We start from the raw sequence: 21,010 nt of genomic DNA on the forward strand, positions 1-21,010 counted from the left end.
TTAGAAAGTCACAAAGACATTGAGAATTCTAACAGTACATTTTGATACTGGAATTAATGCAGTCTGAGTAAAAACAGAAGGCATATTGTGTTAAGTAAAATAGCTTTACAAATGGGGGTCCCATTGTTTCTTAGGAAATAACATTTTTCATGTCTTTAGAGATATTAAGATAGGGCCAGATTTTTTTTTTTTTTTTTTGAGGCTCTGAGTCCTCATTGCAGTGCAGAAACTTCTTTCTCTCTCTTTTTAAAAAGATTTTAAAAATCTGTGTAATCTCCCTTCCTTGGCTGTGGATAGAACTGTGAATATGATGAGGTATTATTCCTATGATTATGTTACATTTTATGCAGGATTTTTTATAACATAATAAATATGGTAAATAAATATTTTTAAAATTTTATTTATTTTAGTTTTGGTTGCATGGGGTTTTTATTGCTGTGCGAGCTTTTCTCTAGTTATAGCAAGCGGGGCCACTCTCCAGTTGCCATGTGCGGGCTTCTCATTGCAGTGGCTTCACCCGTTGCAGAGAACTGACCCCAAAGTGAGCCAGTCCAGCAGTTGCAGCTCCTGGGCACTAGAACACAGGCTCAATAGTTGTGTCACATGGGCTTAGTTTCTCCTCGGCATGTGGGATCTTCCTGGATCAGGGATCAAACCCATTTCTCCTGCATTGGCAAGTGGATTCCTCACCACTGCACCAGTAGGGAAGCCCTAAATCGCCAGATTAAAAAAAAAGATCCCAACACTGAGAAAGTAAATATTCACATAAAATAAAAATAAATATATTAAGATATTTTGTAGGAAATTTGGTAATGCATATTAAAAGGCAGAGGAATATGACTGAGGACTCAGACTAGTTTTCCTTTCCTTGTGTTGCTTTCTAGTATTTCACATGATTGTCTTCTTTATCCAAATCTCCAACAAGATAGGATTGGTTAAAAGCTATGACTCCACACTGAAAGCAGTGATTTTATTAATGAATGATTGATATAAAAATAAAGTCCAAGAATACATCTCATAAATTCACAAGGCCTCAAAGTACCTTTCAAGATCTTCTAGTATCTCCTTCCAAAATGCTTTACGGGATCAGATGTTCCCTGCCCATAGGCAAGAGTATTGGAGTGGGGTGCCATTGCCTTCTCCTAATTATCTCTTTACCTGTGCTCAAACATCTCAGGAACATTATGTGTGTATGTGTGTGTGTGTGTGTGTATGTGTGAGCAGGTAGTGGATTGTTTGCTATGCAGCTGGGATATCACAGTTAATAATATGGACCTGATAAAAATAGATACGATCAATTTTTTTTTTAACAGAGACTTTGAACTTTCTCCTTAGCACTATTTAGCTATTTTCTTCCATCATAAGAGACATGCAGACAAAGTGTAAATGGCCAATAAGCTGGGAAGTTATGAGAAGGGCTCAGGAATAAAGAAGGTCAATGTATTAGATGTCATTTGAAGTTCATTATGACTCAGATTCTATAACTTTTCTGAAGGCATATTTATTCTGCGCCCCCTCCCTAAATTCAAACAAGTGAGCTGGGACTGTTTTTTTTCATGCAAAATCCTTGTTTTTGCATCTCTCTGTTACAGAAATACCATATTTTTTTTGTAACTCACTCCATATAACTTGAGGAAACTATGGTATTTTGTTTTAATATAGTTATGCACTGTCATAGCTCAATATTTATTTTCATGACTTTTTTAAGCAAAATATTATTCACATTTTGTAAATAGTGAAAATCTTTTCTCCAATTTTATGTTTTTTTTTCAAGGCTGCGAAAGTTTGTATGGTGTGCTAAAATTTCCTAATTTCTCTATTATGAAATAGTGTATAATTTTTGAAAATGCATATAGACATATTATGCTTTAAAAATGATTCAGTTGTTTTATTTAAAGATATGCCCTACTGTTGAGATTTTTCCCTTAAATGTCATTTTGTCCATGGATGTTCTCTAAGCTTCAACCATTTAAATTCAGGCTCTAGACTTAACTACTCCTGTACTTAGGTACTTGGTTATAAATATTAACTCTGAGAACAAACTTTATCATTAAGCTGGCATTAACCTATCCAATTTATTGACAAGAGAAGACAAAACAAAACAGGCATAAAATTTGAAACACCATTGTGACATTTAAATGTGTATTAAGACATTTATATTAATGATAGGATACTTTATAAATATATATAAACTTGATAGTGGCCATCATAACTCCAGCATCTGTTTTTAGTAGGCTTTCAAGGTTTAAGATACCAATCCAACATCTTGCCTTTAGCATTTGAAAGATAATTAGTGGCTTCAATTAAAGGCCAATGAAGGACTTATACCATGCAACCCACACAGAAATCAAACCTATGATTATTCCAGTGTTATAATCAACTGTATTACAGACACAAGAAACCTCTTAATGAGGTAAAAAACACAAGGAAAAGTCTATGTTAATACATGACCTTATCACCTTTTACCACGTTATGAGGCATCCTTTCAAATAAATTATTAGCAAACAGTACTATGCCAACATGTTGTAAAAACAGCAATAAAAATTACTTATAAAAAGCAAAGAATCCTGTATGAAATACCATATACTTTAAATTTTGAGATGTACATTTTGAAAATATTTTTTAATGTTCCAGAAATGTGTGGGAAATGGATTAAAACTGTAAAAGTCGAGGGGTTCATTGCCGTTGTAGTTAAATCTTTTCAAGTAACTGGGTGCTCATTTGAGGGGAGAAAAACAGCTGTAAAAATAACTTTATAAAACACAATACCAGACTTTTAAAGACTATTTGGAAATATGTTTCACAGAAAGTTACTACCTGTACTCTAAACAGGTAACAAACAGAAAGGGTAAATATAAAAAGAACATTTTATTAACTAAAGTATCCCAAGAGGACAGCCAATATTAACTTAATAGATAAGTGTGGAATGAATGGATATGCAATCAAGCGTAGTGTTTTAAGTCTTAAAAATATCTTGAAAAATTTTGTATTTTCAATCGTATTTCTAAGACACTTTTCCACTATATTTATTCCCTGAACCTTGGCTATCTACAAGAATCGTGAAAGAAAAATATATACCATATTTATGGTTGAGTCTTGTCTTCTAGAGATAAAATCATTCTTCCATAGAGAACACATAATTATTTTAAATAATGGTCTAAATGTTAGTGGTGTATCACCATAAATTTTAGTTGTATAAACTAAAAATTCTACAGCGTATAGAAGTTTTGCAGTGACAAGATTTTAAGCAATTAATGTTACAACCAGTGGGACTCATATTTTTATATTTCCTCTAAATCACAATGTATAATGACAGCTGATATTTTATTAACAAAAATCATTTGTTCAAATGACTTCAGCCAGCCATCATCTTGTTTAATTTGCTCTGAGGCTATCAAACATCAGTGTTTTAAAGAAGTGTGGAATGAGAGTATGGATTTGAGGTGATAAAAATAAGTTAAATGAAAACTCATGTTTATAACTGCATGCTATTTTATTTTTTGTCATAAAATTAATTCTCTTCCAAGACTTGCAAACTCAAAAATTAAGTGTTTCTCATAACATTTCATGGGTTTCTTGAGCTTTGAACCTAGCCTACTAACTCATTAACTTTCAGGTCATCTTGAAATATTTCTTATGGAATTCATGTTGATTTATCAGGTGCAATAAAGTTTTAAAAAACAGATAAATATTTTAGGGATACTATATACATTTATGGGAACACTACTGAATAATAATGAGATTACTTTCATAAAACTTCTACCTCTTTCAAAGTTCATGTTATATCTTATAACAGAAATAAATATGTACAGTTCCAAGATAGAAAACATTCATTACAGTTAAGGTTATAAGTAGGATGCTACTTACAGATGAGAATATTTCAAATAAGTAAATCTGAAAAGGCTGTGATAGGAAGAATAAAGTAAATATTCATTATACTAAAAAGAATTTTAAAAATTAAATATAGCAAGGGAACTAATGGCAATAACTAATGATTAAGTTTCACCACTGAAAATCAATAATAACATTAGTAATTGAAGATCAGTTATAATAACAATCATGGTGGGGGGCTGTGGGAAGAAGAAAATACAAATGAAATGTCCTCCCAGTCTTTCTGTAGTCTTAAAGGATAATCTTGATTAAGAAGATTACTGTTTTTGGCTTGGATGGCCCCATCATACTGATTTTGTCCAGTCCAACTGGAAATAAACATAATTGTGTGTGTGTTTTTTTTTCTTTCTTAGACCAAATGCAGACAAGTCATCGTATTAAGATAAAAGGGTTTTTTTTCCCCCTTTTAATCAAAAGAAGGTCTGTTTAAGATATATGCTTCTTACATATAAATTTTACCAATTTTTTTCTAAATAAAAAGTGAAAAAAAAATGTCTCTCATGTAGTTAGGTTTAGGAAGCATTTTGTTTTACCTGAAAAATAAATTTAGATGCTGGATTGTGAACCCAGTGGGACATTATGGCTGAGTCTTCATCGAATGTGTTTTAGGTACCTGTTGTGTGTCTGATTCTAAGCTACCAGATGCTGGAAAGAATGGAAAATAAAAACTCTAGTCTTAGGCAACTAACTCCTTATTTCCAGCCTAAGAAGACATGTGTGTGTGTGTGTGTGTGTGTGTGTGTTATTAATATAACCAATGATTTGGTAGAACTTTAAATTAAAAGACACATCTGACTATTTTCTACAAAAATCAGAGAGAGTAGATTTTCACTTTCAAAGATATAGTTTGGAAGATTCTCAAGCTGTGGTACAGTATGAATTTAGTCACTTATCCAGATAATGTGCTTTACCTAACAGCCGGAACCTACCTCTCAACATGACATTGTGAAGTGACTTTTCAAAAGTCCTTTGAGAGAAAAAAAAAAAAAAAAGTAGATCTGTAAAAGAAAACAACATCTATATATTTGAATAGCCATGAAATAAATGCCTTCAAATGTATTGCTTATGGAGTCAAGCAATGTGATGGTTTCAATTTTTTTAATACACTGTTCTGTGATACAAATTCAAATATCAGAAAGATACTTACTGAAAGGCCAAAAATTAATGCTGTTAAAAATTATTTTGGTTACTCTAAAGTCATGAGAAAGGATGACATTTCCAAGCTTGTCTATTCTCTCTTGTCCAAATCCCAAGAAATCATCTTCCACGGGGACACTGCTGCATTGGGATGACCGTGTGCAAGTTTCACATTTTTCTGGGCTTTTTCCAGTTCCACTCTGATTCCTTGCAGTTCATGGGCAGCTGAAATACAAGGAAGGATAAGGTTGAACCTTACCAGAAAGTATCATTAAAATCACTGCAGATATTTCATTAATGAAAAACTTTAGAAAAATGCGCTGATGGGAGAGTATCTGGTAGAGTTTAGATTGTGGTGAGGAGAAAAAAGAAGCGAAATGCTTAACATGTGAATTAACATAATTAAAGATCGCAATAAATACCACTAAAGAAGTAAATAGGGAGCTGTGGTAATGACGTTTGATTATGTAAAGCTGGTTAGAGACGATATCCCAGAGCAGATGGGTTTGAGGTGTATCTTGAAGAGTGGAGAGAAGCTGACCCCGGTGACAAGGAGAGGCTTGGAACTCCCGGACACTAGGGGCTTCTCCACACTCCCCTTCATGGTGTTCCATGAGCATAGAACGTGTGTTCCACTTCTACCCATACATTCTTATGCTTTAGTACTCAGCTCAGGCATTTATCTGCTTAGAAGTTATTCCTGAATCTGTCTTTGCTATTCTTCTCCAGGATGTGTTAGATACAATTTCTTATTGCTCCCCTAATAATTCACAAATATCTGCCTTACCTGCAGTCCATGGGGTCGCTAAGAGTCGGACACGACTGAGCGACTTCACTTTCACTTTTCACTTTCATGCATTGGAGAAGGACATGGCAACCCACTCCAGTGTTCTCGCCTGGAGAATCCCAGGGACGGGGAGCCTGGTGGGCTGCCGTCTGTGGGGTCGCACAGAGTCGGACACGACTGAGGCGACTTAGCAGCAGCAGCAGCAGCATCTGCCTTACCACACTTCCTTACTGCACTGAAGTTATATGTCCTGATGCTGTCACCCTTATTCCATTTTATAATCCTGGAATATAGCACTTTGCCTCATAAATTGTGACTGAAAAAAATGAGGGTTTATTATTCACAAAAATGCAGATAAAACTTTGAACCATGACAGAGCAATGAATGATACAATAAAAGCTTCCAACTGAGACTCTACCAGGCCCAAACTTTGAATTATAAAGTACACTTTCCAACCTACCTTTTCTCTTTGCATTTTTCTTTTTTTTTTGTTTGCTTGTTAAAGGAAATGTTCTTTCTTTCCATAAACCTATCATTTTCCTTCATCAGACCCTATATACACTGGAAGAAGCTAAAGGGAGAAGGGCAGAACAGTAGATTTTCCATTATTTAACATTGTTATCTTTATATATGCTTATTTTTGAGACAGAAAAAGAAACTTAAAAATCAATTATAGTCTCAAAATTTTTTAAGTGAATTTCTTGGGAATATTATTAAAATCATGTCTGCATGCTATTTAAAATGAGCTATTCAATCATCCCATAATCTGGAAGTGAGGTTGAAAGCTTTCATTCAAGTTTTGCTAAGTGGATTTATCAACTGACTTTATATTATCATATTTACTTAAGTACTTCTCACCTACTATCTCTGCAGTGGGCAAAATAGTGGCATCTGAAAAATATCCTCCCCTTGGATGTCTTAATGCCCCCAAACCTGTGAACTATGTTACATGACAATGGGGAACTGAAGTTGCAGTAAAAGTAAGGTTGCTAATCAGCTGCTTAAATTAAGGAGATTATCCCGTACTATCTGGGTGGCTCTAATGTTATCACAAAGGTTATTAAAAGTGGAAGTATTCTTAGAAGGGAGAGTCAGAGACAGAGATGTGACAACAGATGTACTGTCAGATACTATGTTGCTGCTTTCAAAGTTGGAGGAAAAAGCACAAACCAAAGAACCCAGGCAGCTTTAGAAGCTGGAAAAAGCAGGAAATGAATTTTCCCCTAGAGGTTGCTCACATCTTGATTTTGGCCTAGTGAGAACTGTGTTGGCCTTGTGACCTGCAAAATAAGATAATAAATTTGTGTATTTTTAAGTCATTTAATTTGTGGTTATTAGTTAAAGATATAATGAATATCAATATAGTGAATATATTCACAAATATATATATAAGTTAATATATGAATGTATAATGATATAATGAATATAGTAAATGAATATAGTCTTCACTCCCCAAATTGAAGTTTGAAAAGTAACTCAAGAGAAAAATAACATAGCATTTTTTGTCAAGTACACTATTAATTTTGTAATTTACAAGAAGCATTTTAAATTAAGACTACACTATTGAAGAGATCTCTAGGCTTTCCCATTCTGTTGTTTTCCTCTATTTCTTTGCATTGATTGCTGAGGAAGGCTTTCTTATCTCTCCTTGCTATTTTTTGGAACTCTGCATTCAGACACTTATATCTGTCCTTTTCTCCTTTGCTTTTTGCTTCTCTTCTTTTCACAGGTATTTGTAAGGCCTCTTCGGACAGCCATTTTGCTTTTTTGCATTTCTTTTCCATGGGGATGGTCTTGATCCCTGTCTCCTGTACAATATCACAAACCTCTGTCTATAGTTCATCAGGCACTCTGTCTATCAGATCTAGTCCCTTAAATCTATTTCTCACTTCCACTGTATAATCATAAGCAATTTGATTTAGGTCATACCTGAATGGTCTAGTGGTTTTCCCTACTTTCTTCAATTTAAGTCTGAATTTGGCAATAAGGAGTTCATGATCTGAGCCACAGTCAGCTCCCGGTCTTGTTTTTGCTGACTGTATAGACATTCTTCATCTTTGGCTGCAAAGAATATAATCAATCTGATTTCAGTGTTGACCATCAGGTGATGTCCATGTGTAGAGCCTTCTCTTGTGTTGTTGGAAGAGGGTGTTTGCTATGACCAGTGTGTTCTCTTGGCAAAACTCTATTCGCCTTTGCCCTGCTTCATTCTGTATTCCAAGGCCAAATTTGCCTGTTACTCCAGGTGTTTCTTGACTTCCTACTTTTGCATTCCAGTCCCCTATAATGAAAAGGACATCTTTTTTGGGTGTTAGTTCTAAAAGATCTTGTAGGTCTTCATAGAACCATTCAATTTCAGCTTCTTCAGCATTACTGGTCGGGGCATAGACTTGGATTACCATGATATTGAATGGTTTGCCTTGGAAATGAACAGAGATCATTCTGTCATTTTTGAGATTGCATCCAAGTACTGCATTTTGGATTCTTTTCTTGACCATGATGGCTACTCCATTTCCTCCAAGGGATTTCTGCCCACAGTAGTAGATATAATGGTCATCTGAGTTAAATTCATCCATTCCAGTCCATTTTAGTTTGCTGATTCCTAGAATGTCGACATTCACTCTTGCCATCTCCTGTTTGACCACTTCCAATTTGCCTTGATTCATGGTTTTTCCAGTGGTCATGTATGGATGTGAGTGTTAGACTGTGAAGAAAGCTGAGTGCTGAAGAATTGATGCTTTTGAACTGTGGTATTGGAGAAGACTCTTGAGAGTCCCTTGGACTGCAAGGAGATCCAACCAGTCTATCCTAAAGGAGATCAGTCCTGGGTGTTCATTGGAAGGACTGATGCTGAAGCTGAAACTCCAATACTTTGGCCACCTCATGTGAAGCGTTGACTCATTGGGAAAGACTCTGATGCTGGGAGGGAATGGGGGCAGGAGGAGAAGGGGATGACAGAGGATGAGATGGCTGGATGGCATCACCGACTTGATGGACATGAGTTTAGGTAAACTCCGGGAGTTGGTGATGGACAGGGAAGCCTGGCATTCTGCGATTCATGGGGTTGAAAAGAGTTGGACACAACTGAGCGACTGAACTGAACTGAACACAATTGGTACTATGTATAAAATAGATAAAAATAGATAACTAATATGAATGTGCTGTATAGCATAGAGAACTCTTTTCAATATTCTGTGGTGATCTAAATGGGAAAGAAATCCAAGGAAGAGGGTATATATGTATACATGTGGCTGATTCTCCTTGCTGTATAGTAACTAACACAACATTATAAAGAAACTATACTCCAATAATATTTTTTTTAAAGATTACAATTAAGGAGAATAACTTCTGGTACTGACCCAGGTGAGAATACAAGGAAGTAATCACGCTAACATCCCAAGGTCCAAACTTCTAATCTTCCCTCTGTTTCTCTTCGTGAGTTCTAAGTCTTAGAGTGTGAAGAAGCTTCCAAACTGAGCTGTTGGGGCTATGAAAGCTCTCTGTTTCCTCTTCCAGAAGACCAACTATCAACACTGACACTTGAAAAGATACAGAATTCTACAAATTGTCTACAAGACCATTTCAGACTTTTACAAATGTAAATATATGATTAAATACATGATTGCAGTAGTTTTCTTCAAATAAGAAAAAAAGTGGAGTAACTGTACGGCAATTATGTTAAGCATTATTCTTCAGCACTAAGCCTCTTGAAGGCTGAGAAAGAACTTGCATTTATCTGTTGAATTTTACCTTACTTAAAGAAGGTAGCTGGAGAAGCAAATGGCAACCCACTCCAGTATTCTTGCCTGGAGAACACCCATGGACAGAGGAGCTTGGCAGGCCATGGTCCATAGGGTCACAGAGTCGGACACGACTGAAGCCACTAAGCAAGCAAGCAAGCAAGCAAGCAAAGAAGGCAGCTGCAAATAGTTTTGAATCATTTCCCTTCTACTAACGAAGAATACTAACAGTAGAGGGAAGAAGAAAAGAAACGTGTGGATAATCGCAGGAAGGATATTTAACATTAAAAACGAGCTGCCATACATCAACATGGATCAGCCATAGGTATACGTGTTCACTCCCTCTTGAGCCTCCCTTCCACCTCCTACCCCATCCCCCCCCTCTAGGTTGTCACAGAGCCCTGGTTTGAATTCCCTGATTCACACAGCAAATTCCTGCTGGCTATCTATTTTACACATGTCAGTGTCTATATTTCCATGCTATCCTCTCCATTCATCCCACCCTCTCCCTCCTATTTCCGACTCCTGCCCCCATGTACATAAGTCTGTTCTCTATGCCTGCCTCTCCACTGTTGCCCTGCAAACAGGTACATCAGGACTATCCTTCTAGATACCATTTTTTTCTGTGTGTGCGAGTCACTTGAGTCATGTATGACTCTTTGTGACGCTATGGACTGTAGCAGGCCAGGCTCCTCTGTCCATGGGATTCTCCAGGCAATTTATTTCTTTCTTCAGGTTGCCATTTTTTTCTCCAGGGGATCTTCCTGACCCAGGGATCCAGCCCACATCTCTAGCATCTCCTGAACTGGCAGGAGAATTCTTTACCATTGTGCCCTCTGGGTAGCCCAGGGAAAAGTTTACATTCCAATTACCTTCACTGGACCTTACCAGTGTTTGTTCTTCGTACTACTTGGTCATAACCTGGTTCAAATACTCTCTTTGGTATTTTCATTTTCCTCTCATGGTCATATTTATAGAAACATGAGAGAGAATCCTTAAAAGTGTATTAGCTAAATGCAATCTTTGCTCCTTACTATTTGGACACATTTTATAGGGTAAAACCTCAACAAACCCCACTTATAAGGAGAGACAGTAATGGTTAAGGCCACCCATGTCTTATTGTGCTGGTATTAGTCACATGAAGAGTAGCTGAGACTCTGGATCACGTCTCCCCTGCACTTGGGCAAAGGTAGCGGCACTTTTCAGCCCAGCGGTAATCAATACAACCTGGAGCTAAATGGTAAAGCAGCTGCCTTCCTTGGTCAAATCTAGACTTAGAAACATGCTCACACATCCTCTTGGAAAGGGTATCTTTTGGTTTCAAGAATTTAATCTGAATAGCTTAAAAACAGAGTTTTAACAGAAGGTAACCTTAAACATGAACCCCATTTGGGTCTGTATACAGGTATTTTTGTTTTGATGATCTTTCCTGCTCTTTTAAAGCTTATACGGATTTTTCAAAGCATGCTTTATTTAGTGTTTCTCTATAACTCCCTGCAAATGAGGAGAATGGTAAATTTAGTGATAGAGATGGATTATATTTTGGGAGACTGGAAAAAGATCAAGGTCTTAAATAACAATAAGTTCTCTTACACACACACACACATCTCCCACTAAGTTACACATCGTGAGCACCACAAATTTCACATTTTTATTTCACAACATCTGATAGCCATAAGGTATCTATTACATTTTTGAACCCATTTAAAAATATCAACAAGAAACTAAAAATACAGCCACATGCTTACTAAAAACAGGTCTGCTACAGTGTCCAGGCAATCATAAGAGAATAAAAACTTACATTTCCAAACTTCATTAAAGGAATGATGAATACTCACTTTTACTTATCTGAAATATTCAGAGTCTGGATGTGACTGAATGGGAACATTCATATCTCCCCATTAGAATGTAATCTCCACGAAGGAAGAGATTTTGCTTGGTTGACTCATTGCTGCATAGCTGGCACTTAGCATTACTGCCTGGCCCAGAGTAGACTTCTATAGAACATCAACTAAACAGTTCAATGAATTAAAGAGTCTGACACAGAAACTAATAAAACACTATGAAACAATAGTTAAACTTAATGCAGGCATTACTGATTCCTGAGTGCCTCACAACGAAATTAAAATATTGTCTGGATCTGCTGATGTATAGTGTCTTTGCTGCAATGAATCAAAATCAAGAAAATGGTGTAGATAAACTTTATTATATACGTAGAAAATTACTTAATTTCAAACTAGAAATGGGCGAATGCTGCAAGTTGAAATGATCTGTCCATTGGCATTCCTAATGCAGTAGAAGGGAAAAAAATGGTGTCTTAAGTGCTTAGTGTCTGACGTCATTGATAGTTTTGTAAAACTCTATAGGGTAGAAAGGTTTTGGTACTAACCTGTGGATTGTACATAGTTCTAATGCATTGTATTGACCTCTAACTTCAATTATGGTAGACTGTGCATTCAAAACTTTAAGCATTAAACATAAATAACTTATAAATAAATACAGACTGTCTTGGTGCCTGGCATGGAGATTTACGTAGCTATTATTAAAGACCTACATTAGTTCACCTAGATTGTACTCCTGCTATATATAAAAGAGGATATTGTTCAGTTGCATCAACAAGTTCTCCATATACTCAGCATTTGTCAAGCCTATGCATGTGGGGCAGGAGTGAAAGTGTGACCCTTCTAGCATGTGCATACATGCAGATAGTGGTTTTGTGTGTGTACTTGCATTTATGTGTTTATCTAGATGTCTTCCCACCTATAGACCCACAAGATAAGTTCTTAGTAGCTTTTAGAGGTGTGACCGGATGTGCATGTTTTCCTCTACACTATTGGTCAATAGGGGGCGCTATCACCTACCGCTGAAGCAGGACGGTACAAATGCAAATTGATTTTCTGTGGGGACCTGTACATCAGGTCCTGTATACGTTATTTCCTCAAAATAAGGCCTATAAATTTTTATGGCCAAGTTAGTGATGGTGTATAATTTTTAACAAGATAATAAATTAGGTCAATGGTGGATTTTAGTACTTATGTACCATAGCATAGGTGTTCCCAGGCGGTGCTAGTGGTAAAGAACCCACCAACCAATGCAGGAGACGTAAGAGATTCAGGTTCACTCCTTGGGTCAGGAAGATCCCTTGGAGGAAGAAATGGCAACCCACTCCAATATTCTTGCCTGGAGAATCCCATGGACAGAGGGTCCTGGGCTGCTACAGTCCCTAGGGTCGCATAGAGTTGGATACAACTGAAATCGCATGCAATTCATGCAGTAAGACAAGGTGTGTATCCTTTACCTTTTCATCTTTTCTCATAAAACCCGTTTGCTTGATTATTTGTCTTTACGTTGCATTTGGTGCACATCCTTTGTAATCTGCAGATATTCAGGAAAAAAATGGAAAAATTAAAAAGGACAGTAAAAGTCCATATGACATATAAACCACTTTTAAAAATTTAATATGATGTTTGGATTTATCTCAAAATTTTTATCATCTACTACGTACAAGCCCTCTATTAAACACTTATCATATTCTTATTTAATTCTCAAAAATTATCTTCACAATTGGTTTTATTAATCAAATTTTACTGATGAAGGAATCATTGCTTACAGAAGACGGGAGACTTCTTCAGGCTTAAAGCACTAAAAAGTAGTTAATTTGACATTTGAACCCTAGTTTTTTACTCTAATTCCATGTAACTTTCTCTTCTAAATTAGTCCTCTGATCAGCTATTTGCCCAGCTGCCGGTACATGTCTAGTATATGAGATTATTCTCTCTTCAGAGATAAGTTTCCTGTTCCTCATTCTCATGGTCTGCACTTGAGAAAAACATCTTGCTCAATTTTATCATGTGCTAAGGGTGCTGTTCCGTAAGTGAGTGTTAGTTGCTCAGTCGTGCCTGACTCTTTGCGACCCCATGGACTGCAGCCCACCAGACTCCTGTGTCCATGAGATTTTCCAGGCAAGGATACTGGAGTGGGTTTGCCATTTCCTTCTCCAGGGGATCTTCCCAATCCAGGGATCGAACCTGGGTCTCCTGTATTGCAGGCAGATTCTTTAACCGACTGAGCTACAAGGGAAGCCCAAAGTGCTAATGTCATTCAAAGAATTCAAAAGTGTTACTTTTATGTTATGATGAGTCTGCCATTCTGCTCTGTTCTAGCTGGGCCTGACATACAGCAGAATGTTCTGGAAAACTTAGGCAGTCAGTGGCCTTGTCACCTGTCCAGAATGGCAGGAAAACCACAGAGACTAAGAGGTTGAATCATTAAGAAGCTGACTAGAGGATAAATGGAATCTGTCCACATATCCCCACTGTGGCTTTGTTAATGATATTTATGCTGTATTTACTACAATGTCTGATAAAATTATCATGCCTTATAATTGCATTTGGGGATATAAGGAAAGATGTCTTAAATCTAAACTTTTTTAAAATCAAGATAACCAGCAGTATATGTTATTCAAAAGCTAAGTTGGGTCTTATTTGTTGACACCTTGTTATCAAAAAGGAAGGTGAGTTATTGAGTAATTTCATTTAATTCTTGGAAATTGCACACAAAATACATTATAATAAGAAACATGTAAGGGCTTCCCTGGTGGCTCAGTGGTAAAGAGTCGACCTGCCAGTGCAGGAGACATAAGTTCTATCCCTGGTCCAGGAGGATCTCACATGCAGTGGAGCAGCTAAGCCCATGGGCCCCAACTATTGAGCCTGTGCTCTAGAGCCTAGGATCTGCAATTACTGAGCCCACATGCTGCAACTACTGAAGTAAGCATGCCCTAGAGGCCATGCTCAGCAATGAGTGAAGCCACTTCAATGAGAAGCTCGTGCAGACAAATGACGAGTTGACACAAGCCCTGCTTGTACAAGGCTTCCCTGATAGCTCAGTCGGTAAAGAATCCGCCTGCAATGCAGGAGACCCTGGTTTAATTCCTGGGTTGGGAAGATCTTCTGTAGAAGGGATAGGCTACCCACTCCAGTATTCTGGCCTAAAGAATTCCGTGGACAAAAATCGGACATGACTGAGCAGCTTTCACTTTCACTTTTTCACTTTCCTGCTCATACACAACTGGGAAAGTCCATGCAGCAAGGAAGATCCAGCACACCCAATAAATAAGTAAATTATGAAAAAAAGAAACATGTAACAGAAGCATAAGCTCTGTTTACATGGAGTCATTATTCATTAATTTTTGTGTGTGTGTATTGATATAATTGTTTGTTTATTTAAGGATATGATTATCTGTATTGCCAATTCCTAAACTTTGATTTTGTTTATTATAGGTGAGATCTTGTACTAATTTTAACATGTAATCTCCAAATTAATACTATTTTGATTGTGTTCAACAACTCTTGCTTAACCTGACTCTATGCCAAGCAGATTGAATGACTTTTTAAAGAATAGTTAAATATGAATTGTATTATTTATTTAAAACTACAAAACATCTAACCTTTAAACACTTCCACCACCACCCATTTCCTTTGATTGGATTGTTAGTATCTCCTTTGACGTAGTGGACAAAAATGTGAGTCTGGATTGAAAGAGCAAAGACCTAATCTAACAAATTGTGTCAATAATGCTTGAGATCTCCTGGGAGGTTTGACTTAGATTAGATAATCCCTAAAGAGCTACAGTGGAGAAGGCAATGGCACCCCACTCCAGTACTCTTGCCTGGAAAATCTCATGGATGGAGAAGCCTGCTGCAGTCCTTAGGGTCGCTAAGAGTCGGCACGACTGAATGACTTCACTTTCACTTTTCACTTTCGTGCATTGGAGAAGGAAATGGCAACCCACTCCAGTGTTCTTGCCTGGAGAATCCCAGGGATGGGGAGCCTGGTGGGCTGCCATCTATGGGGTCGCACAGAGTCGGACACGACTGAAGCAACTTAGCAGTAGCAGTAGCAAAGTCCTACAGAGGCAGTATAGTGCAGTGTTTAAGAGTACAGAGCTCAGAGACAGATGTGTGCGGGTGCTAATTTTCTTCAGTTGTGTCCGACTCTTTGTGACCCTATGGACTGTAGCCTGTCAAGCTCCTTTGTCCATGGGATTCTCCAAGCAAGAATACTGGAGTGAGTTGCCATGTCCTCCTCCAGGCGATCAATCTGACCTGGGGATCAAACCTCATCTCCTGTGTCTCCTGCATTGGCAAGCGGGTTCTTTACCACTAGTGTCACCTGGGAAGCTAACTTAAGTTCAGATCCCCAGTTCTAATACCTACTAGCTGTGTGACCTTGGGCAGGTTGCTTAAAGCCTCTGTTTCTTCACGTAACAAATGGGAACAAAAACAGCACCTACTTTATAAGTTTAACAAGTATGAATGAGTTCATATGAGAAAAGCACCTAGAACTTGGCCTTGTACAAAATATATATACACACACACACACACACATACATATACCTGTTTTGGGGCTTCCTCGGTGGCTCAGATGGTAAAGCGTTTGCCTGGAATGTGGGAGACCTGGGTTCAATCCCTGGGTCAGGAAGATCCCTTGGAGAAGGAAATGGCAACCTACGCCAGTACTTTTGCCTGGAAAAAATCCATGGACAGAGGAGCCTGGTAGGCTAAGTCCATGGAGTTGCAAAGAGTCGGACACGACTGAACGACTTCACTTTCACTTTTCAGGTGGCAATAGTGGTAAAGAAGCTGCGTGCCATTGCAGGGGACAGAAGAGATGGGGCAGAAGAGATGTGGGTTCGATCTCTGGGTGGGGAAGATCCCCTGGAGGAGGGCATGGCAACCTACTCCAGTATTCTGGAGAAAATCCCATGGACAGAGGCGCCTGGTGGGCTCTGGTCCACACGGTTGCAAAGAATCAGACACAACTGAAGTGACTTAACACACATGCATGCACTTGTTGCTATTATCTGATTTGAGTTAAATATTCAGAAATTTGTAAAATTCTGAGCAGCTCAGATACTCAACGTTTATTCTTTGAGCCTCTAACTGCATGCCAACTGCTACACTATATTTATTCTTACCACTTTTAGATTATATCAATTGTTGTCACCTTTCAGTTCTATCTATATAGCACCAAAATCTGATTTTTTTTTTCCTTTTTACAATCTGTAACAATGAGGAAATTGAAACACATTCTATATGGTGCTAGAATCAGTAGGAAGAATAGGCTATTTGTATGCTATCTATCTTAGTTGGGGGTGTGTTTTATGAAACTTGTTCTACAAGTCAGTACAAATGTTTGCATATTGTGTAACAAAATACTTTTTTCCACAGTTGAATTCTTTCTTTCTTTGAGCCACCTGAAAAAACTCAGCTTTTTGTTGATGCAAAGTCTATCCATCCAGGGCACTCCCAGCTCTTCAACTTCAAGAGACAAGTAAATGCAGATGAAAAGCACACATGGGAAGGCATCTAGAAGAGATCGAGGTCTAATCTCATACCAACGCTAAATGAGAGATGTGGTAATAGAACCCACAGTAAGGAACAATAACAACAACAAAATAGTCCCAATGAATGCTTCCTCATTATTTCCCAGGGTTGTAATGTCTCAGATCAAAGATGTTCATAGTCATTAAACAGGGACTGACCAGAGCCACTCCAGCCTCCCAAACAAAACATACAGAAAGGTGGCGCTGCACAAAATCAAGGATGCTGCAAGCTATACTCCATTGCATTATTTTAACATGCTTGAAGGTACATGTAAGTAGGTGGCATAGGCTATGTTGACTTTGTTCTGGTGGATATCTCTCGAGTTTTCAAATCTCCATCATCCAGGTGGAAATATAAAAGTTTTGAGTCAGGAACCACACTAAACTCAATCTTTTTCCTACAGAACATCATTTCGTTTATGTTACTAGAGATTTTAAGATTATAAAATATGCCAGTTATTTCATATCACTAATAAAGCCCTTCATGGTATAACTTTCCCCTCTATTGCTACCCAAAAGACAGCTCGTTTTCAGAATTAAAATGCCTGATTTTTCTGATAAAAATATATGCCAAATTGCTTATATTAACCCTGCTTTGTGAAAAGATGTTTACTTCAGGAAGAAGTTGGATGGAAGGAATAATTTATGCCTTAGGGCCTAGATACATCCTTGTTCCCTGACTCTGATTTCAACCTGCTATTCACCAGGCTAGGAAATATCTGAATAGTGAGAAGAGTCACAGGAAAGTCATAAAAACCAAAAATATTGCTTTCTGTGGGACATCCCTAGAAATCAAATGAAGTAGATAATATGGAACTACACAAAAGACTTTCTGCAGTCTTCCCTAAAGCCTCCTTCTTGAGACCACTCTATTTCCCATGCTGTCCTCCTTCATGCGCTAGAAGGATCAAACCAGTTTCTCTCTCATCTCAAGGATTTGCTACTGTAAAGTGGCAGACACATTTCAGTTATGAGAGGAAAAGAAGTTAACAGAGATGTTAGGTCTGCCATTATTGAACTGCGAACAAATGCCAACACAGCCTTACTTTCAGATGTCTTGTGATATAAGAAAAATGTCCCTCCGTTGTTAAACTTCTATTAGACCTGTTTTCTGTTACTTCTAAGTAGAAGCATTCCTCGCTGAAATATAAGTCCTGAGTCCAGTCTGTTATTTTGAGAATTTTCATTCAGTGATTAATCACATTGATCAATCATTATTTGTTGTTTTCCTGTTGGCTTGGTATAACAAAATGATATCTGGTGAACTATTTTTTTTTTGAGATAATTAAAATATCTTGTTAAAAGTCAAGACAACTTATGAAGCTGGTTACTCTTTGGCCCATTTCAGCAGTTTATTGAGAAAAATCATCTCTAATTGAGAGAGGGGCTCTCTAATTTTTGCTGAATCCTCTGGAAGGGAAGGCTTCCATTCATAACACATAACCCAACATAGAAATCCTTTTCATCTCTCTTTCAGTTACCCCAAAGACACACTCATCACAGAATGGCAACTTAATCCCAATCTTCTCCCTCAATTTCTTTTCTTTTTTTCTTAATTTTTACTGTAAAATAATTGTTAGAGTCTTTATTAAATGTGTTACAATACTGCTTCTGTTTTCTGCTTTGGTTTTTGGCTGTGAGGCATGTAGGATCTTAGCTCCCCAACCAGGGATTGAACCTTCACCCCCTGCATTGGAAGCAAAGTCCTAACCACTGGACTACAGCACAAGTCCCTCTCCCTCAATTTCTAACATCTTCCTTAAACCCAGACTCTTGCATCTCCTGTCCTTGCTGTTCATTTTTTTTTTTTTTTTTACTGTGAATAACTTTTCATTGATTTTCAGCAATGAAAATCAATCAGATGGATTACAGTATACTGTTCTTATTTCTCGTCCTTCACTCACTATTCCAGGCTGCACAACCATGCCACAAATTATGGGGACAAGGGAAAAATTCTCCTGGTATGTGAGAGATACAAGAGATTCTAAATATTCACTTGCAATTTTTTTATTTACCATAACAAAGGGTAAGATGTTTAAAAGAATAATGTATATAAAATCAATTATTAGAGAAATATAAACAAAAGGAGAAAGATTTTCTTATTATAATGACTTCATAACAAGACTGATTTTCCATTTTTTCTATGAGATATCTTTAAGACATCTCTTTATGTTGTTCTGAGTTATAAAACAGTTCCTAGGTCTATAATAGTTCTATAAATTATAAGTAGTGGTTGGACATTTTGTTTCCTGTTATTGTCTTAAAAAGAGAGCATTTGACAGTTTATCAATTCTCTTGCTTTTAATCCATGTTAAGCCCTAGCTAACTTCCCGTTGCCTCTGATTCATTGCATGAGAGGGAAAAAGTGGCTTTCTTAGTCATAAACCTGACTTCATATATCTTGACTGAAACCAAAGGATTTGAAACTTAAAGCAAAATTTAAGATATACTTTTCATTGTTTCTTTGACTGTATATTTCCCAGTCATGAAATTTGGCTCTTCCAGAGGCAAAGATGTCTGTCTCCCATTAAGTAATTTCAAACTATGTACAATTTATATTTAAATTAAAATCTGTAGTTAGTAAAAGTAGTTTTTTGGCTTGTTTTCCTAGGATTATGTAATATGAATTGTTTCCAATTTTGAGAGAGTCAATTTCTTCTTCCATATATATTATAAAAAAACTGAAGCCAACACATTTAAAATATTAATAGTATCTTTTATGCAGAAAGTGAAACTATGAGTCTACAGTTTCTGTAATCTATATCATGCCCAATTAAAGATACCTGAAATTATTTTTGATATGAGAAAAGGTAAATTGGGAAGATTTATTTTAATAAAAGAACTGGATGCATACATCACTTAAAAACAACTTTTATCAGATTGTTTTATATGCTGAAAAAAAGAGTGAAAAAACATTGTTGGGGTAGTATAAAATCTTTCTGGGAAAAACTAGCTGCTATATTTAAAATGTATCACTGCTTCTAAACTGCACAGAAACATTTCTTATTTCATAGCCTTCAGATCAGATCAGATCAGTCGCTCAGTCGTGTCCGACTCTTTGCGACCCCATGAATCGCAGCACGCCAGGCCTCCCTGTCCATCACCAACTCCTGGAGTTCACTGAGACTCATTGTCCATTGAGTCAGTGAAGCCATCCAGCCATCTCATCCTCTGTCGTCCCCTTCTCCTCCTGCCCCCAATCCCTCCCAGCATCAGAGTCTTTTCCAATGAGTCCAACTCTTCACATGAGGTGGCCAAAGTACTCGAGTTTCAGCTTTAACATCATTCCTTGAAAGAAATCCCAGGGCTGATCTCCTTCAGAATGGACTGGTTGGATATCCTTGCAGTCCAAGGGACTCTCAAGAGTCTTCTCCAACACCACAGTTCAAAAGCATCAGTTCTTCGGCGCTCAGCCTTCTTCACAGTCCAACTCTCACATCCATACATGACCACAGGAAAAAACCATAGCCTTGACTAGACGAACCTTTGTTGGCAAAGTAATGTCTCTGCTTTTTAATATGCTATCTAGGTTGGTCATAACTTTCCTTCCAAGGAGTAAGTGTCTTTTAATTTCATGGCTGCAGTCACCATCTGTAGTGATTTTGGAGCCCAGAAAAATAAAGTCTGACACTGTTTCCACTGTTTCCCCATCTATTTCCCATGAAGTGGTGGGACCGGATGCCATCATCTTCGTTTTCTGAATGTTGAGCTTTAAGCCAACTTTTTCACTCTCCACTTTCACTTTCATCAAGAGGCTTTTGAGTTCCTCTTCACTTTCTGCCATAAGGGTGGTGACATCTGCATATCTGAGGTTATTGATATTTCTCCTGGCAATCTTGATTCCAGTTTGTGTTTCTTCCAGTCCAGCATTTCTCATGATGTACTCTGCATATAAGTTAAATAAACAGGGTGACAATATACAGCCTTGACGAACTCCTTTTCCTATTGGAACCAGTCTGTTGTTCCATGTCCAGTTCTAACTGTTGCTTCCTGACCTGCATACAAATTTCTCAAGAGGCAGATCAGGTGGTCTGGTATTCCCATCTCTTTCAGAATTTTCCACAGTTTA

General features: G+C 37.4%; 1 long non-coding RNA gene across 1 annotated transcript in view; it reads right to left on the reverse strand.

The window, feature by feature from the left end:
* Positions 1-2,061: 2,061 nt before the first annotated feature.
* The window catches only part of LOC104992141, a 55,964-nt gene continuing 37,015 nt past the window's right edge, over positions 2,062-21,010 (reverse strand). Inside the window, exons 2-3 of the long non-coding RNA XR_825667.1 lie at positions 12,854-12,930; positions 2,062-5,253 (exon numbers count right to left, since the gene is read on the reverse strand). This is a non-coding gene — a long non-coding RNA (uncharacterized LOC104992141). The remainder of the gene's footprint in view (positions 5,254-12,853; positions 12,931-21,010) is intronic.

Source organism: Bison bison, unplaced genomic scaffold, assembly GCF_000754665.1.
Source record: "Bison bison bison isolate TAMUID 2011002044 unplaced genomic scaffold, Bison_UMD1.0 scf7180017864212, whole genome shotgun sequence".
NCBI classification, from domain to species: domain Eukaryota; kingdom Metazoa; phylum Chordata; class Mammalia; order Artiodactyla; family Bovidae; genus Bison; species Bison bison.